General features: G+C 43.8%; 1 long non-coding RNA gene across 1 annotated transcript in view; it reads right to left on the reverse strand.

Annotated features, from left to right (window-relative positions):
• Positions 1–3411: 3411 nt before the first annotated feature.
• LOC142827140 (uncharacterized) overlaps positions 3412–13554 on the reverse strand; it is a 49506-nt gene continuing 39363 nt past the window's right edge. The window contains exon 6 of the long non-coding RNA XR_012901592.1: positions 3412–3906. This is a non-coding gene — a long non-coding RNA (uncharacterized LOC142827140). The remainder of the gene's footprint in view (positions 3907–13554) is intronic.

Here is a 13554-nt window from a genome sequence, read left to right on the forward strand (position 1 = left end):
GAATTAGGCTTTTTAATTCAAACTACTGTTACTCCTCGTGGAACGAGGTGTACCGGTAGTTCGAATTAGCCTAATTCGAACTACCTACTCCGTGCAGCGTGTAGCCGCGGGCACGGAGTCCGAACTACCGGGGATTTAAAAATGGCGGCACCCGGCAAGATGCAAATGAAGCCCGGGATATTTAAATCCCGGGCTTCATTTGCAACTTCGATTGACTACATTAACCACCCTAGTTCGAACTAGGGTGGTAGTGTAGACATACTCTCTGAGAGTAACTTTTTAGGGAGCAAGGTTTAGAAATGAATGGCCATGCACTCCCTCAACACTCCTTACACAAGCAGAAAGCCCAAGAAGGGAAACAGAAAAGCAAATTCATATTTTTACAGCACCCTTTTTTCTAACAGAGTTCCAAATTGCTTCACAGAAGATTTTAGCATGTCTTCAGGTCCAGCTCACGGTGGGAACACATTGGTGCTTAGCCTCACTTGCAGAATGCTTCGGTGAGTGTATACAGCAGTAAATTGCTACTCCCTTTTATCAAGGTGCAGTATTCAGTCCTTCCTCTCATGTCACCTAAATGTGCTCTAACTCTTTTGGGGAATCTAATAGTGCTTTTGGCGCTAGAGTTTCCCCCATCCCTATATGTGTGTATGTGTAAAATATATGTATTATCACAAAAAGTTGTGTCAAAAGAACATTATTAAGGTTTCAAGGTCATATATTCAAATGCTAGGAAATGTCAAAATTGAGGCTGCCTGTGAAACCTTAATTTGGTCCCCCTGTGAATGCATTAGGATATGATCTCTAGTTATCTGATTAGATACTATTTTCCACAGTCAGTGCATGAAGAGACAGTGCCCACTAAATGAACAGCTATTCAATACTTTGTTTTTGCCCCATGCCTTATTTATTGCATACTATTTGAACCCTACTGTGAAGAAAAAAATTTCTCCTGGGCTTTTCTACAATCTTCGTTATTATGGTATCTGAGTGCTTCATAAATGAATGTATTTCCACAACTCCAACCCTCCGTGAGATGAAAGGGTGATATTATGTCTATTCCAATTCCAAAGTGTGTTCCTGTTTCAAAAATAGACCCAGAAATCTGAAGGAGGCTTGATGGAAATTGCTTCTTTTAAAACATGCCTGAGATCCAGGGTGGGTCTCAGCTTCTCTCTATCCCCCCCAACCATTTGCTCGCATTACTGCACCTTGAGTAAGTAAAGAGTCTTTGAGACCAGCAAGAGAGAAGAAACCCCACTTCCAGGACAGAGACAGCAAAATAAATCATCCTCTCAATCAGACAACAAGGAGATTCTGAGTGTCTGGACAGAGACAGCTGATACTTCTATCTCCTCTGATACCAAGATCTTACCACACCATGTAAAAAAACCTTTAGCATGCTGCGTACCATGAAGCTTCCCTACACCCTACCTGGCATGGCACTAGAAATGGTACTGGAATTGCAATAGAGACCAAGATCTTAAAATTATTGTCCTTGGTACCATCATCCTCAGACCATGCTAAAGAGTAAAAACATAAGAAGCAACAAATGTTCTGATAGCACTTTAAAGACTAACAAAACATGTACATGGTATCATGAGCTTTCGTGGGCACAGCCCACTTCTTCAGATGATTGGAGTGTTTGATGTCCAGAACCAAAATTAAATAGGGAAGAAGGGGGGGCGGGAGGCAAGGAAAAACATGGGAGGAGGGGACAAAAGGACATGGAAAACCTTTAAGTACTATCCATATTCCTCTCTCAAGGGGACTTCCAAATCCTGAGAGGGATTTCTTGGTGATACTGACATGCCCCACTACGGCCAAGCTACTCCAGTATTACCATAAACTCTCAGTCACTGATGCCAATGCTATTGCCTGTCCCTTCCTGGCCTCCAGTAATAACATGACCAGTGTTCCCTCTAAGCTGCGGTGATCAATCAGCCCCGCCCAGTCAGAGGCTCAGAGCTCCTTGCTCAGAGCTGTCTGACTGGGTGGGGCTGATTAATCACCTGTGAAGCTGTGCTGCCCCAGAGCTTAGAGGGAACACTGGACATGAGTCCCAGTATCCACCCCTATTGCTTTTCCTTTGGACATTTTCTCACACACAGGTGTATTTGTACAGGATCCCATACCTTTCCCTTCCAGCATCCCAGGATAAAACCCCCAGCAGATGACTGACCTATGCAAGGTCTCTCCTTTGGTCCTGCTCTGTTTCCTTTTGCCCTATCACAGTGAAGTTTGTGGGGGGGAGTAGTTTGACTCTTGGTCCCCCTGTAATGAACATTTCTGCAGGGTGCCCTCATGCAAGAGGTCCTGCTAGAAACAACTACTGTCCCCTTTGGATCTGCTCCTTCAGAAGGAAGTGACAGAGGAGAAGGAGCCAGGCATAGAGGTGGAAACATCCCCTTCTCACAAAACCTCCTCACCAGATGACTTCTAGGCTTTTTAGGACCTCATGGGAAGGATCTCAGAAACCTTGCAGGTCCTACTGTTGGAGATACAACAATGGATCCTCACAGACAACTGTAAGAAACTGACTCACACATACCTTAACAGACCCAGTAGTCACCCCAAACATACCAAGAAATCTGTTATCTACAGCCAGGCACTCAGATGCCACATAGTATGTTCTAAGGAGAAAGCTGGGGATATACACCTTCATATGCTTAAAACTATCTTCATCAAATAACAATAGATTGTGTCGTAGAACTAAGCACCCAAATATCCTGAGCAACCCTGCTTCAATGCAGAAATAAAGCCCCTTCTGACTGTACATTCCTAGTTGTCACCTACCACCCCACACTGGAACCCAGAGGTGGTATCATCAAACAATTACCACCACACCCGATGGGAACCACATCATGAAATAATCTTTCAGTAAAGCCCTCTTCTGTCCGTCAAATAATTCCCAACCTCTCCAAGTTTAATCTCAAAGTCCCCAGAGGCCAGAACACACCAACTCAAAGCAACAAAGATGCAAAACCGGTAGACAGCTATGGTGGTCTACTATGGTGCTGTTGTGGTCAACGACCCTTCCTCAACCCAGCTTTCAAGATCCATGGTGTCCTACATGCTACATACTTCATACTGCTAGGCCCCAATAACTGCTATGTGGGTGAAACCAGAACATTGCTATGCTTTTAGACGAACTCCAACAGAAAAATGATAAAAGGCAAAAGCATGTCACCTGGGGGTAGACACTTTTTTACAGATTGATCACTGTATACATGACCTCTCTGTTCTCATCTTCAAAGGAAACCTGCATAACACTTTCAAAAGGTGAGCATGGGAGCTTAAATTCATAACTTTCCAAGATACTAAAAATCATGGACCAAATAGACTTTGGATTTATGCTTTATTACATCAATCTATAACCCAATTAATCAGTCCCCCACCCTCTATTCCCTTTGCCCCTATGAATGAAGACGTATTAATGGGCCACCTCACCTTGAATGGTCCTTTGAAATACATGTTAACTAGCTATTCTAAACAATCTGTTCCCCCTTGTATTTAGCTGTGATACTCTGAATACATTCCCAGACAGACATGAAGAGGAGCTCTGTGTAAGCTCAACAGCTTGTCTCTCTCACCAACAGAAATTGTTCCAATAAAAGATATTACCTCACCCACCTTGTCTTTCTTCCATTCTATTCAGTTGCTTCAAATAAAAAATTGCAGTAATTGAGATCAATCAGGCCCAATGACAACTAGCAAAGGAGTATTTAATTAATGAATCTGAACCATGTCTTCATTTGCACATGATCTCATCACAGTTCTCCCAAATACTGTTTATATCAATTCTCTGAGTATCGCAGCTTGTGATATCAGCCAATTTGGAATTTCTCGGTCTGTAATAATAGTTCCTCAGACAAGGAACTCTCAGTGTAGTACAACAACACGTTTCTGAAATAAAAGAAAAATGAAAACATGAGAGCTTTCAACAAAGTGCAAAGGAAGTCCATTGATTTCTAAATGATACCATCTTTCCTGGCCGAGGAAAAGCTATGAAGAGGCAATTTGTTCAAAATCTGTTCTCTGTGTGTGTGCGCGTGTGTGCGTGCGCTTAAAGACTATAAATACATTTCGGTGAATGCTTTAAAATATCAGGTACTTTTCTACTTAGCATTGTACATTTTATGTCTGGGCACATGGGATTTATGAATATTTGGCTTGACTGCCTAAAGATTTCAGTGTGACATGATACAATATGTTAGAAACCTCTCACAGATCAAATATATAGTAGAAAAAGCCTTTAGAATTGAAGTTTATTAAAAACACATACATACAGTCTATTTAAAAAAAGATCACTGATGTTCCCTTGTTGCATCAATGCCAGAACATTATGTTTGCAAATAAGAATTTAGCACTACAAAGACAATGCCCTAGATTAACTAAGATCCCATTTCACAAAACCCTATGGCAATAGTCTGCAACATCAGTCACAGGAGAAGATATAACACAGACACATTTGTGCCCTCATGCAACTGAACTGAAACAAAACAAAGAGTGAATTAGACTGAATATCTTATTGCGTGCAATGTATTGCACAACAAGGCACCTTTGGGAATGTGTCACAGGGTTTGGTAAATTGAAAACAAAATAAACAGATCTATGGGAATAAATAACATCATATTAGATGCCTGCTACATGTAAACTGAACTGTATTAGCTTCCAGTTAGAGCCAGTCTCCAGCTTTTATACTATTGTTTTAAATATCTATAAAGAGGAAGATGATGGCAAAATCTTGAACTATTTATAATTTGGAGTGAGGGTAGAAACACAGCCACATTCAGTTCAGCATAACTCTGGGCAGACTAAGCAATTGTTTATGAATTATTGCTTTGCATACATACAATACAATATTCTCATTCCTGGACAGACACTGTGAATGGTGGGGGGGTTTTCTCCATGCAGTGGTTTCACAAAGCCTCTCACTGAGGTGAACGTTTAGTTGACCTTATCTATCTCTGCCCCGATGTGCACAGCCATCTTCATTGACATTGCTCCAGGAACTACTTCTCTCTAAAGAGACACTTGCCAAGCATGAGTAAATGTTGACTGGCCAACCTTATGCCATCCTAGAATCATAGAATACTAGGACTGGAAGAGACCTCGAGAGGTCATAGAGTCCAGTATCCTGCCCTCATGGCAGGACCAAATACTGTCTAGACCATCCCTGATAGACATTTATCTAACCTACTCTTAAATATTTCCACAGATGGAGATTCCACAACCTCCCTGGGCAATTTATTCCAGTGTTTGACCACCCTGACAGTCAAACCTAAGCCTCCCTTGCTGCAGTTTAAGCCCACTGCTTCTTGTTCCATCCTCAGAGGCCAAGATTAACACGTTTTCTCCCTCTTCCTTGTGACATCCTTTTAGATACCTGAAAACTGCTATCATGTCCCCCTTCAATCTTCTCTTTTCCAAACTAAACAAGCCCAATTCTTTCAGCCTTCCTTCATAGGTCATCTTTTCAAGACCTTTAATCATTTTTGTTGCTCTTCTCTGGACCCTCTCCAGTTTCTCCACATCTTTCTTGAAATGCGGTGCCCAGAACTGGATACAATACTCCAACTGAGGCCTAACCAGTGCAGAGTAGAGCGGAAGAATGTCCAGTAGCAATGCTTTTTGAGTCAGTAAAATACATATACTCACATCACTTGTGGGAAGGGATTAATTTGGCTCAGGGTGTCTATAAGGAGTACTGTAAAATTATACTAGCCACTGGTTCCTGATACAGTAATGCATAGTATGGTTATGTAAGTAGTATTTGTAAGTAGTAGTGGGTAGCCAGGTATTTCAATAACACTCCCGTATGTAATTATAGCTTCTGTTCTACTAAGCCACCCAGGGGCACATTCTGCTCTAAGCTACAGTGATTGAAACCCCATTGAAATCAGTGGGCTTACCCGTGCTGAGGATTGCTTCTGGAATTCAGTCTTATAAGACCATAAGACTACATCTACACTGCAGGCTTCTTGCGCAAGAGTTCTTGTGCAAAAGGTCTTGTGCAAGAGCGCGTCCACACTGCCATGTGCTTTTGTGCAAGAGTGTCCATGACAGTGTGGATGCTGTCTTGCACAAGAAAGCTCTCATGGCCATTTTAGCCATAGGGTTTTTTTGTGCAAGAAACCCCTGTTGCCCATCCACACTGCCTTCTTGAACAAAAGCTCTTGAGCAAGAGGGCTTATTCCTCATGGGGAGGGGAATAACTCTTGCGCAAGAAGCCCTCTGTTCCGATGCCTTTCTGTAAATTTACTTGCACAAGAACGTGTGTGCAGTGTAGATGCGCCACAAGTTTTTGCGCAAGAATGGCTATTCTTGCGCAAGAAGCCTGCAGCATAGACGTAGCCTAACTGTTTCAGGAAGAACAAAGCTAATTGCTCATCTCTTGTTCATTTAGCAACAGTCCTGGGTGAAATTTGGCCCTCGGATTTAGATTTTTAGAAAAATGTAATTTTGGATGACATGAGAGGAATAGCGGCAATAATTCCATAATTATAAAAAATGCCATTGGATGCCTGTTTTAAACAAACATTCCCTTATCTTGTTTATGTCCCACACATCATCACACTAAAAAGGCATGAAAACTGAAAGGGCTGTTGATTTGTAACTAGAAGGAGAAAATTGGAAATGACCAATTCATTTATATTATTAAAGGCAAAAAGCCAATTTCCCCCCTTCCAGGTTGGCAGATTTGGGCCTCAGGTGAAGTGCAAAAAGTGAACTGATAGCCTAAGTGAAGAAAGAGAAAATGACACCTGGCCATTCTTTCCTGCTAAATAATCAAAGGTGGCATTAGTAGGACAGGTAAGGAATTCTGGGTAGAATGCTGGCTGCTTTGAGTTTTATTATTTAATTTTAAACAGATATGGTCCCAATTTCACAAGCCCCGATCATGCCAAAAGAAGTGAAGGGGAGGTGTGGGTGCTCAGCGCCCCTGAAAATCGAGTCCGTGTCCTATTTAAAATGACAGTGTTCCTCAGGGCTCAGGAAAGGATTTGGGTTTTATTCCTGATCTGCTGTGAGACCCTGAGCAAATCACTTCATCTCCCCATGCCTCAGGTTCTCCATCTGTAAAATAAAGATAATGAAAGTGACCTCCGTTGTAAAGTGTTTTGAGCTCTACCAGTGAAAAGTGCTCAAGTGAGACCACTCCAGCAGACAGAGGGTTATGGACAAGCCAGAGGAATCTTGTGCAACCCTGGCCAATCAGGGCATGGAGCAGCCAACCAATCAGGGAGAGGCTGGGCCCTATAAAACACTGCAGAGCTGAGAGGAGCTCACTCTTGCCCTGGCTATGAAGGGAGTAGGAGCAGTGCTGGGTAAGCTCAGGGTAGTGGAAGAGAGGCTCCAGGCAGTCACCTCCAAGGCTGTGATCTTGCTACAAGGGCCAAAAAGGTGCAAGGGTCACAGGGAAGTGGCCCAGATCATGAGCAGTAAAAGGGGGGGTGAAAGAAGGCAGGACAAGGCTGCTGCCAGAGGGTTCCTGGGTTGGGACCCAGAGTAGTGGGCAGTCCTGGGTCCTCCTCTTCCTCCACCTCTAGCAATCACAGAACACCGCCTTTACAGATGGTGGCTTGCCCCTGAGGAGAGGGACTAGACCTTGGCTGCAACTGGCCACAGTGGCAGGTGCGAGACTGACAACTGATGCCCCAGGAAGGGGTGAGAATAGAGCGGTCTTAAAGGGCACTGTCCTAAAGAGGACGCTGCAGTCCAGGGAGCTATGCAGGTCCTGAAAGTGAAGACCTCAGAGTAGGGAGCAGCAACAGGAGAGACACCGTCCAGAAGAGGGCGCCTTGCTGAGGAACAGAGCTAACTCCTGGAGTGACCAGCAGGAGATGCCACAGCAGTGAGTTGACCCTGCTATAGGGCTATATGAATTACTTGTTATTACATTCTAGGTTCAATTTATCCTATTTGGGTGGCATCTATCTTTTCAGGTTTGCATAGGCTACGTTACTGGTAAATGTTCTGGGATTCCGTACGACTGTTTTCTATTTTTGACGTTTAAAAATGTGTTGTCTAGAATGTTTGTGGGGCTCTGATGTCCCCCCACCCATCTTCAAGTTATGTGCTTTTACCTATTCGTAATTGAAGGGTCTTCCTCTCGAATACTGGAGGTTACCTCACAATAAGTTCTCTCCTTGTACCTACCATATAAACATACCCAGATGAAAATATCCCCCCTTCCTTTGTACTCTTGAGAACAAGGAACCTTCTGGTATTTTTAATTTGATTTTTCTATTCAGATAGATCTCATGGAGTGAGAGAAGGATGGAGCTGACAGTTCACGTAATCTCTACTCATTTTCCTTTGCTGGTTTATGAAAATTGCATTTTCCTGTATTTTCTTTTCTTCGAATTTTTTCACAATAGTCTAGAAGGGCCTATGTGGTACCACGGATTAGGCCCTGATTCAGCAAAGCAGTTAAGTGTGTGCAAAATATTAAGCATATGAATGGTGCCACAAGCTGCCATGGCATTCTCCAAATGGCAGAGATGACCATACGATGATCAATGATAAATGGTGAGGCTCATTGGCTGATGGACAGTGAGGAGTGCAGATGTTGGCAGCAACCAGCTCCTTGGGACAAGCTCCATCAAGCTAAAACTGAGGCTATGTCTAGACTGCCGCTTTTTTATGGCAAAAGGTACACAAATTGTGCTCCGCAATTCACATACCTTTTTCTGATAGTTTTATCAGAAGAGGCTTTTCCGAAATTTGGCCTGTCCACACTGGGCCAATTTCGGGAAAAACCTCCTCTTTTGGAAGAGCTCTTCTTCATCGTGGAATGAGGAATTCAGAGCTTCTGAAAGAGTGCATCTGCACTTCTGCAAAAAATGTTGGAAGAGCAGACGCGTTCCCTGGATGAGGCCAAGTTTTTCTGGGATACCTCTGGTATCCCGGAAAAACTCTGTAGTCTAGACACAGCCTGAGAAGCACTGGTCCACCACACAAGGGACATAAACATTGTGACACTGACCAGCTGAAATTACAGAAAACCTTCATTCTACAGTTGTTATAAAAGAGGTTTCAGGCACTCTCAGGCCTTCCTGAAGAAGAAGTGAATGCATTTGAGAAGATCAACACAGTGGGACAAAGTAATAGCAATTTATAAACAGAGCAGGCTACAGGCAGGAGAGAAGGAAGGTGGGGATCACACCTAGCACATGGAACACCACAGAAAAGAGACAAGCCCTGAAGAAAAAAGCTATAGACACAAAATCCCAGAAGCTAAAGCACAAATACCATGAGCAGTATAGCAAGGTGCACTGGGAGGTCAAATGCCTTCTGAGAGTGGACAAATGACATTTGGCAACACAAGCAGAGGATGCATCTGGGGAACTAGGAACTATCTTCAAAACGACATGGATTGTCAGTGGCAGACATCAACAAACACTCTCATTGGGGATGAACAAGGCCACCTACTAACAGAAAAAGAACAAGAAATGCCCTGGACAGAGTATTTCAAAGAATAGCTGAACAGGGAGCTACCTAAAAAGGAAGCCAACATCCAGAAGGCAGAAAACGATCTTGATATCTACATGGACAAACACATACCCCTCTCCCTTCCCCCGCAAACTAAGGAACAGATCACTCAAGCCATCAAATCCTTTAAAAAAGGGAAAGCTCCTTGCAAGGATATATTGAATCCAGAATTGTTCAAGTTAAATCATGAGTTAGCAGCATCTGTCCTGGCTCCCTCTACTCACATCAGTTTGGGGAAGGGGAAAAGTGCCAGATGAGTAGACCAATGGGGTATAGTGAAGATACCAAAGAAAGGCGCACTCAGTGATTGTAACCACTGGTGTGGTTTACACTTTTATCTTTGCCAAGCAAAATGTTGAGTAAGATCATAGTTCTGCATGTAAATCGTGTAAATCTGGCTCTGCTTGAGACCCTGAGGTCTACAATTCCTAGCCTTCAGTTGCAAATGAGTGCAGATACTAAAGTCCTAGGTCAGTGATTCTCAACATGTGGCCCAATCAGCACACAGCTGTGGCCCATCAGATATTTATATTGCATCCATATATTGTGTGGCTGCGGCCCACATAACACATAGAGAGCAGCCTATGTAGCCCAGGATGGTAAATAGGTTAAGAACTGTTGCCCTAGGTTAACAAATCCAGATTTTGCTATCTCAAGTTCTGTTAACCTTGGGCTTATGCTGCAGTGTAGACAGACCATCAGTGCTTGTGAGGGGGGGTGAGCCACCTAGAAAGGTGGCCAGGGAGGTTGCACATGAATTTTCTAGAGCCAAAAGTAACGGTGTGGCCATGGGAAAGGTCTCATGCTATCGTTTCTTTTATTTCAATAAAAGACTCCTAAACAGACTGACCCCGGCCCTTGCGGCTGGGAAATGCTGCCGTCAAATTACAATTGAATCAAAAGCTATGTTAGATCACAGGTAGAGATGAGTTTCGTCATCACATCACAGTCCCTCTTTTTGTCGCTCGTAAGCCCATTTTGTCCTGAGGCATGATTCACAGGCACTGACTTTTGGTTCTGCCAATTGGTGCTCCACCCCCACTGCACTCCGCAGTCCTACCCCCGTGCAGCCTTGTCTCCTGGGGCTCCACTCCTACTCTGCCTCTTCACATCCCAGCTCTGCCCCCTCCTCCTTCTCTTCTCCACCTCCTCCCGTGAGGCTTCCCCCACCGCTTGCTCCTCTCCACCACTGAAGCCTCTGGTGCTTCCTCCTCTTTGCCCCCTTCCCTGAGTACCTTCTGACTGCTCTCTTTTGCTCCCTCTCCTGAGACTCTCCCTCTCCCCCATCCACCCACCTAGGGTAGCCAACTGTCCTGGATCAGATGGGCTGGATACCATTGCTGTCGATGGCGTCTGGTCCATCTGGTTAGGAGAGTTGGCAACTCTACACCCAGCTTCTGCTCACTCCTCTCTGCCCCTGCCCCAAGTGCCTCTCACCTGCCACTCACTTCTTTCCATCCCCTCCTGCCTTAAGGGTGAGTGACTGGGGAAGGGGGCCGAGCAAGCGTTCAAGGCCTCAGGGGAAGATGGGAGTGTGGGTGGGAAGAGGCACAACACAGAGGGGCCACAGGGGAAGAGGTTGAGAAAGGGGAGAGCCTTGGGGCAGAGCACAGGTATGGCCACGATCTGTATTTTTTTTCCTGTGGATGCTTGAGCCCCGGAGCGCCCACAGAGACAGTGCCTATAGAGTGATTGACAGTCTCTTCTCACACTCAGGGCACAAATGGAGAGTTGCCAGTCTGGACTGAGCTGCATTGGCAGAGCAGGATTGGGAAGCTTGCCCAATGCTTTCCCACACTGTGCCTGGCTCATACCAATGTTAGTTGCCTTTCACGCTCATGGAAAATCAAATTCCCTGTTGTCTAAGGACCTGAAATTTAAAAGAGCAGAATTCCCTCTCCTCAGCAATGCAAAGGGGGAATATATTTACCTGTTTCATCCCATGTGGAAAGGAGAGTATTTCATTTACATACACAGAATGGCATTTGAAGTCCATTGCAGGTGTGTGTAGAATGTCATGACTGCAAGGAGCGGTTTTCATATTAATCAATATCTGCATGTCATTACAGAGGGCTCTTCCGACTCCAATATGGAAAATACATGCTTTCTGTAGTACGCACGAGCAACATACATAGGAGATTATTGTACTTCCAGACTGGGTTCTAGACACCACCCTTGTAATCTTCACCATCAGCATCCTCAAAGCACTACAAAAGCCGCCTGGTTTGAAAGGGAGGTGTCTGAAAGCATTACTGCTATACTCCGTATTGTGCAGCAGAGCACCTCTTTCAGGGCCCTTATGTAGCACCGTATCGCGTCAATCTGCAGTGTGGAGACATTAATAACTGAATATGTGACATGATACTTCAAGGCCTTTATACTATTTCATATTAATCTAGGTGGAGATGGAGTCTAGAGAGGTCACAAGGTTAATACAACTGTAATCCAGAAGGTATACTTACAAAGCAGCCTGGCATCCAGAGTTCGTTCATGAGAATAGCTTTTTTATATCCCTCAAGATAAGCCCACAGAAGTGCTTTCAAATGCTCTGACCAGAGCTTGGTTTGTGCCATGGCTGAGCCCCGGCCCCTCTCAGTTTGACACTTCAAAACCCCAGCACTTCACTGCTGCATTAGGTATGAATGTAAAAAAAAATTCTTGAGCTCTATCATCCTTCTCATTACAAATGCAGCACTAGCTCTCACCAAAAAGAATAAGGGCTCACAGACTGCAGTGCAGTCATGTTGAATGGAAACTCCTTCCACATCCCTGAATGAGGACTCCCAGCTTATTACCTGAAATGATTCTTTGGGGTAATTTTTTCAAAAAAGCACCTCCTTGACATAGGAGCCCAGGCCCTGTTTTCAAAAGTGACTTAGAAACTTGGGAACCTGTGTCTGAATGAAAATCTGGATACAGTTAAAGCCATGTACGTAGACAAACCCAGAATTGAAACCGGTTTAGTTAAAAAGCACTCGTATGCAGGAGATGTGATATTTATTGAAACACTTGTCCTTAGGCTTCACAAAAGCAGTGTATGAAGAGCTCAGCTAGGAAAGATTGCTCTCAGATTTGAATGCTAGTGCCAAAGAATTTACACTTCTCAATACTACTAGAAAGATAAATATTCATAAAACTTCTGTGTGTAAAGGCAGCACAGAGAATTCAAATATGTCTGCTAGGAATCTCTCTTATTTTTTCTTAGGTAGAAATAAACCTCCCCTCTCTTTCCCATTCCTTCTCTCTCCCTCTTTCTCCTTCTAAATCTCTTTTTTAACTTCTTGTTTTTACTGCTAATCATTTTTCCCTTTGCTAATGATGCTAACCTTAGAGCTTTCTGCAAACTGACTTGTTTCATGTCAGCCTTCAGTTCAGTTTTCCCTCTCGCTGCTCTGTGTTGCCCACTTTTGTTAAGACACAAAGCAGGTTTCAGTCTATTGAATGTCAGCTATTTTTCTGACGTGAATATTACTGTTGCTTATTTCAAAGGCATTTTCAAGCCTACAGTATATCTGCACAGATACTGCCGTTATTTTCTTCTTATCAGAATATTCTGCTCGTCTCCACTCTTTCTCTCCCCCTATGCCTTCCTATATTTGTGGAGAGGCCTCTGCTCTAATAGCTCTCATGAGAGTTGGGTGAGGCAGGTCTCTATAGAGGCCTGTTAATTTTAAAGAACAAGCTTTATATATTAATACCCCTGTGGCAGTCTTCTCCCACTGCAGTGGATAACAAAATGTATCCTTACCTTTTATCTGGAATGGAACCAGATAAGCACCAAATCAGTTCCCTATTAGAAGACAGCAAGCCACATGATAATGAAAGTCAATTCCTAGACTCGCTCGCTCTCTGAGCCCGCATGAACACCCAGAACCAAATGTGGAAAAGCGTTCACACACCAAAGTAAAAAGAAAAATGTAGCCGTGAAGCAGGGATTAAGCTGTCAGCGTGGAATTTGTTGGGCCCTATTGCTCATATTTAAGTAGAAGAACAATGCAACCGTGTCATTCTCTGGTACTGATCAGGAGTCCTTTTGATCCATGAACCTCAGGCAGG

Source organism: Pelodiscus sinensis, chromosome 2 (assembly GCF_049634645.1).
Source record: "Pelodiscus sinensis isolate JC-2024 chromosome 2, ASM4963464v1, whole genome shotgun sequence".
Taxonomy (NCBI): domain Eukaryota; kingdom Metazoa; phylum Chordata; order Testudines; family Trionychidae; genus Pelodiscus; species Pelodiscus sinensis.